The sequence below is a fragment of the Oncorhynchus masou genome, chromosome 31 (genome assembly GCF_036934945.1).
Source record: "Oncorhynchus masou masou isolate Uvic2021 chromosome 31, UVic_Omas_1.1, whole genome shotgun sequence".
NCBI lineage: Eukaryota > Metazoa > Chordata > Actinopteri > Salmoniformes > Salmonidae > Oncorhynchus > Oncorhynchus masou.
The window spans coordinates 57,065,584-57,072,397 of record NC_088242.1 but is presented as its reverse complement, the minus strand read 5'-3'; positions in this window follow the sequence as shown (position 1 = coordinate 57,072,397).

Genomic DNA, 6,814 nt, shown 5'->3' with positions numbered 1-6,814 from the left:
TTGTAGCAGGGTGTTGCGTTCCCTCTTCATAGAGGCGTGCGTAAGAGGGTGGTTCATCATTCCAGTGCCTTGCCGTTCACCTTCACACTCCTGAGCCAGACCACACTCAATCATAGGACCTACTGAAGAGATGATTCTTCAGTAAAGACTTAGAGGTTAAAACCAAGTCTACGTTTCTCACATGGATCGGCAAACCATTCCATAAAAACATAGCTCTCTAGGAGAAAGCCCTGCCTCCAGCTGTTTGCTTAGAAATTCTATGAACAATAAGGAGGCCTGTGTCTTATGACAGTAGCATACTGTACGTTAATGTATGTGCAACAGGACACAATCGGAGAGATAGGTAGGAGCAAGTCCACATAATGCTTTGCAGGTTAACAGTAAAACCTTGAAATCAAATAGAATGGCTAGCATTAGAGTAATATGGTCAACATTTTTTGGTTCAATTCAAGATTCTAGCAGCTGTATTTACCACTAGCTGAAGTTTATTTAGCGCCTTATCCTGGTAGCCAGAGAGTAGAGCATTGCAGTAGTCTAATCATGAAGTGACAAAAGCATTGGATTAGTTATTCTGCATTTTTGTACAAAAAGTTTCGGAATTTTGCAAAATTACGAAGATGGAAAAATGCGGCTCTTGAAATATTTTTGATATATTTGTCAAAAGAGAGATCAGGGTCCTTCACAGTTTTATTTGAGATGACTGTACATCCATCGAGATTCAATGTCAGATCCAACAGCAGATGCCTTTGTTTCTTGGGACCTAGGACGAGCGGCTCTGTTTTGTCCAGTATGCACTCCATTCTTCCTGCCACCATACTGCACCTTTGCATAACCTGTAATGCATTACATAGATGGAAGGGACTTCATCACTCATTGGAGACTTAAAGACATAACCTCACCCAGAGAGCTGTGGTTATACAGCCAAATCCTTAAATTTTTAATTTTTCAGTTTTTGATTTGTTAAAGTTTGAAATATCCAATAAATGTCGTTCCACTTCATGATTGTGTCCCACTTGTTCTTGATTCTTCACAAAAAAATACAGTTTTATATCTTTATGTTTGAAGCCTGAAATGTGGCAAAAGGTCGCAAAGTTCAAGGGGGCCAAATACTTTCGCAAGGCACTGTATATTTCCAGTGTTGTAGCTAATGTTGGCTGTTGGGCTAAATGTATTTTTTTCTTCTCCAAATGCAGACAATGACCCAAAACACACTGCTGCCCAGGTTTGCATTGCAAGTGACAAGATGCCAGCAGAGTAAGTAGACCTTTATGTAGTAAAATACAACACCTACGGTAGGCCTACAGTATATCTACAAATATATTTTTAGCTCTACATGTATAGGTCTCCTGATTTAAACCCAATCGAACTTGTTTGGCATCAACTGAAAACAGTAATCCGTAACTCTGCCAAGCCTACAAGCTAAAATTAACTGGGCCATCAATACGGTTTGGCTTGAGAAATTTATGATACAACAAATACATTAATCATCTCAGCAAGGTCTTACCCGTGGTCGTGGAGCTGGGGGAAAGTGCAACTAAAACGTAGTTTAAATTAACATCTGCATTTTGAATGTATTTTTTTCTTAGTATTTTATTATTGAAAGCATAAAGATGTTGATGAAGAACTGTTAGGGCCAAATTGGGTGATTTTCACACCTACAGCAGCTGGGCAATGAAGAGTTGCCTGTCAATTCATAAACAATGTGCCATGGAATCTCTTCCCAAATATTTTTCAATCTATTTTGCTCTTCGACATTTTGCGGTTGCTTGAGGTCTTGAGTTAGAAATGTAACACTTTAGAGTAGTTAAGCATCGAATACATTGCAAATTGGTAGATTTTCACACCTGCTGTAGCCGGGCTATGAAGAGTCTATTGTCCTGCCAATAGAAAACAGTGTTTGCATGATGGGCTACACCTGCTACAGTGCAGTACACCTGTGAAAAGCTGTTAACAAAACGCTTCCAGCTGTCCATCACTACCATAAAAAAACAGCATCTAGTTTACATTCTTTATTGTAACCACAATATCACAAATGTCATCAAATGTCAGCTACCTTTCCAATTACTTTTAGAGTTTTGGATTTACAAATGTGCGCTGTTAGAATATCTAATAATGATAATAATAATAATGACTTTGTTAAATAGGAATGCATTATGAAAGGAAAATGACATGCACGAGAGATGGTGGCCCATAATGGCGCTGTACAACGTGACCAGTCAGGAGTAGGCTACAGTACTACAGTAAGAGAAAAATAATCCTAACATTTCCACACCATGATTGTAGTCTAACCAATACCTAAATGGAGATTAAGTGAAAATAAAAATCAAATTGATTTATTAAGACCAGTCCCCATGCTTGTCTCAGAGCAGCGCTTGACCTCTGAATGCTGTCTTTTTTGAATTAGTGTTTTCCAGTAAGCAAAATTTATTTACCTTCATTAGTCTACTTTGTTCCAATATTTCTGTCATTCAGTGATATTTATTTCCATAGTAATTCATTATGGATCCATATGGAAAATGACATGCGCAAGAGATGATGGTAATATTTTTCCTTTTAGACTATAATACTTGGTGCGTAGGTCAGGAAAACCAAAATATTTCTTTATTAAAGACTATCAGAAAGAATATTGGTACTTATTTATTTTGATCCAAAGCCATGAATGAGTGAGTCACTCAGCTTTATGTAGGTGCCGAGGCTATATGACTGTGCCATCAACTTGATTATTTAGCAGACATCACTTGCTTATATTCAGTCAACACATATATCGTAAGAATATCATGGAATATAATTTAACATTTTAGTTTCTCTTAGAATAAAAACCTTAGTGTAACAACAGTTTTAGGAAGTAAGAAACAAGTAGAAACAAAAAAAGTAAGTGTGCTCATGCAGGACAGAGGAATAGTAATTCTTACACTATTGTTCTAAATTCAGTCACCTTCTTTACCCTCATCATTCAGTTAATTGAAATTACATTTTGAAGTTGTGCACAATTATCAGTTTCTATTTGGTTTATGTCGCCCATTCATTGTCAGAGACACATTAGCGCCTTGGGACACAAAAGCATAATCAGTGGTCTAACTCCCCCTTGTGGTGGTCTACAGCAATGAAGCAGTGACGCAGGGTGCCGTACGAAACCACAAATTACCTCTAAATCCCTCAGCATAATCTCAAAACTTTTAGTTGAGCAACCACTGTAGCTAGCTAGCTGCTATCAGCTTGGCTAAACACAAGGTCAGTGCAGGCTTTAGCCTACACAGAACTGAATTAGCTGACCATCTTGGAAAAGTCAGTCAGGAGGGGAGAAGTCCTCAAGTTCAAAAGTTTGTTCTTTCCACAGCAACGCTAGCTTAGCTAACGTTGCTTTATTCACTACTTGCCTTTTTTGTTGTGATTGGTAAGGACACACCCAATAAACACCCACATCAAACTACACCTCCAAGACAACTCTTGTTTGCCTTAATTCATGGCCACTAGCATTTCTTAACGAGCGATGATGAAAACGAAGGCCAAATCAGGAAGTGCAGTTGCCCTTTAAATGGATGTGATGTTAATTGACTTACCTGGATAAAGAATGGATTAAAAAAATAAAACATGACCCTGTTCCCTATTTGTCACTTTGTAAAGATTCACTACAGACCTTTAATAATTAAGCTAATTAAGGGAAAGGACAGTAAATGTCACCTCGTTGGAAAATAAGCCTCACTAAATGAGCAAATAGAGGTCTCTTTCATGTTCCCTAGCGATTCAACTTGTAAGATATCAAAGAAATGCCTTTTGTAAAGGTATTCACTTGTAAAATGTCAAAGAAATGCATAGGAAAATATGTTTTTCATTCTCCAGCCTCTGTTATGAGTCAACTTGTGTTTGAAGTGCTTTTCTTGTTTCAAGTTAAACATGAACCATGCTCTGCTTTGAATGCACACCATACTATGGACCTACATTCTGTTTGGGCAGACTCATATTTATCAAAAAACACTGGCTTGGGTGAGTGTGTGTGAGATGTGCATGCGATGCAGTGTGCGTTTGTGTGTGTGTGACCATTTATGTGTGCATTGCTTACATATGTATGCATGTACAAAGCTGTTCAGCTGCAAAGGAATGATATTACAATTATGTCCGCAAGATGCAAAGCTACCACCCCATTTTTAATATAACTCACTTGAAAGGTCACATTTTCTACATGTAATAGTTTGAAGACATCAATACGTATCACCTGAAAGGGGTGATGCCATACATACAGCAATAGGGCAGAGGTGAAGTTGTCTAATGGCGTCGTGCTAACATGAAACTCACTGATGTATAATGCGATCAAACAGGGGTTTCTGGAGCCTTTGGCATGTGAGTTTGTTAGTTAGGGAGGATTTACTGAAGGCTTAGCTTCTCCCAGCTGCCTTGAGGAACAAAGGGGATCTGTTCCTCCTCACTGTGGATATGTCAATCAGTCACTGTTGTGATAGAGAAGCTCCTCTCATGGTTTTGCCAAGGTCTTCAGCCATGATGACAATAAACAGCACAAAACTCTGATTCTGTTTATGTTGCTAACAGATGGATAATGAGTTGAGAGTTTAGTCCAAAACAAAGAAGCCCTTTAAACTCTTGGCATTACGGTTCAGGAAGTGAGTGAGAGAAAAGACAGACTTCGTTGGTATGCAGAGCAGTCTCATTGGTGCCTTGCATCGGAATCCTCAGGCTTTTTACTGATTGACAGTGATGCACTACCATACAAACAAACACCTATATTATCACCTGGAAACATTCTTGAAATTGTGCTTCTGGAAAGCAATTTTGACTGTATATTTGAAAGACGTTTTGATTTCTCCACACTTAGATGTTTAGTGTGCAATACACACCAATAGTACAGTTACCCAGCAGCAAGTTGTGGCTAAATGCTGTGGAAAAAAATGGTTCGCTTTTCCGTTCCTCATATCTGAGTCTGCCTTCTTGTCGTCTATGGCAACTAACAGACTGAAGAAAATCTGTAGCTCTCTGCCAGTGTCCTTGTTGCTCTCACGTAAACAATGTATGTCTCTGAGAGGCAATAGAAATCAGAGAGAGAGACTAAAGCATAAGACACACACACCTCTCGCATCATGGAATGAAGACTAATGAGAGTGTGGTACAGAGGCTCCTCTGTCTCTGCTCCCACCTGCCACTGGGTCTCACTGTCACAAAATGGTGCCAACTCCGGTTAATTAGACCATACATATGCAACCAAACATATAGGATCTTATAACCCATACATTTAAAGAGGAAATCTGCAGTTTAAACAAAAACATGGGTCCACAACATCCATTGATTTGGTAAAAAGCTGCAAGATGGGGCTGGAGAAATGTAACCACTCTAAAATATACTATATATGCAAAAGTAAGTGGACACCCCTTCAAATGAGTGGATTAGGCCACTTCAGCCACACTCGTTGCTGACAGGTATATACATTCGAGCACACAGCCATGCAATCTCCATAGACAAATATTGGCAGTAGAATGGCCACTATTATAGGATGCCACCTTTCCAACAGGTAAGTCCTGCTAGAGCTGCCCCAGTCAACTGTAAGTGCTGCTATTATTAAGAGGAAACATCAAGGAGCAACAATGGCTCAGCCGTGAAGTGGTAGGCCACACAAGCTCACAGAAGGGTACCGCCGAGTGCTGAAGCATGTAGCTGGTAAACATCTTCTGGTCTCGTTTGCAACACTCACTACCGAGTTCCAAACTGCCTCTGGAAGCAACATCAGCACAATAACTGTTCATCGGGAGCTTCCTGAAATGGGTTTCCATGGCCTAGTAGCCGCAACTTGACCTGAGCCTAAGATCACCATGTGCAATGCCATGTGTCGGCTGGAGTGGTATAAAGCTTCCCACCGTTGGACTCTGGAGCAGTGGAAACGCGTTCTCTGGAGTGATGAATCATGCTTCACCACCTGGCAGTCCGACCGACAAAACTGGGTTTGATGGATGCCAGGAGAATGCTACCTGCCCCAATGCATAGTGCGAACTGTAAAGTTTGGTGGAGGAGGAATAACAAACTGGGGCTGTTTTTCATGGTTTGGCCTTGGCCCCTTAGTTCCAGTGAAGGGAAATCTCTTTGAGGAAGGCCCTTTCCTGTTTCAGCATGACAATGCCCCCGTGCACAAAGCGAGGTTCATACAGAAATGGTTTGAGATCGGTATGAAAGAACTTGACTGGCCTGCACAGAGCCCTGACCTCAACCCCACTGAAAAAGCTGTACTTTTGTTAATGTAGTGTATAGACAGAGCTATGGATGCAAGGATTGCCCATCCAAGATCAAAATTACAGTTTTAACCATGTTTTGAGGCTATACAGTGTTTGTTTATAATTACATTAATTACAAACAACAGAGTATATTTTTGGGTCCGACTGTTGAGCTAAACTCATGAGACATGTTTAAGTTATGTTCTTCAAGAATCAATGGGTATATATCATTAATTTAAAGTGCTATAGATATAGGATCTTAACTTGGGCCAGTTTGCTACAGCAAGGATTTAACCCGGCAGCAACAGGAAATGTGAATTATTTTGTTCAGTAGCCTTTTTAATCCTCAAATACACTAGTATTTGCAACAGGATGATCAAATTAAGATTCTACATCCGTAGTACAGAGACTGCATGGGCTCACTTAAATTAAAACTGCATTCCAGTATGTATTCTGTATCTTATTTTTATAGTATACACAGTACATTGTATACTGTGTACACAATACTTATCTTTGTCATGATAGGATTGTTTGCTGGCAAAGATACTACATAAACAAACTGTGCTATGTCAGGTTTGATAACGTTTACAGGAACTATGGTG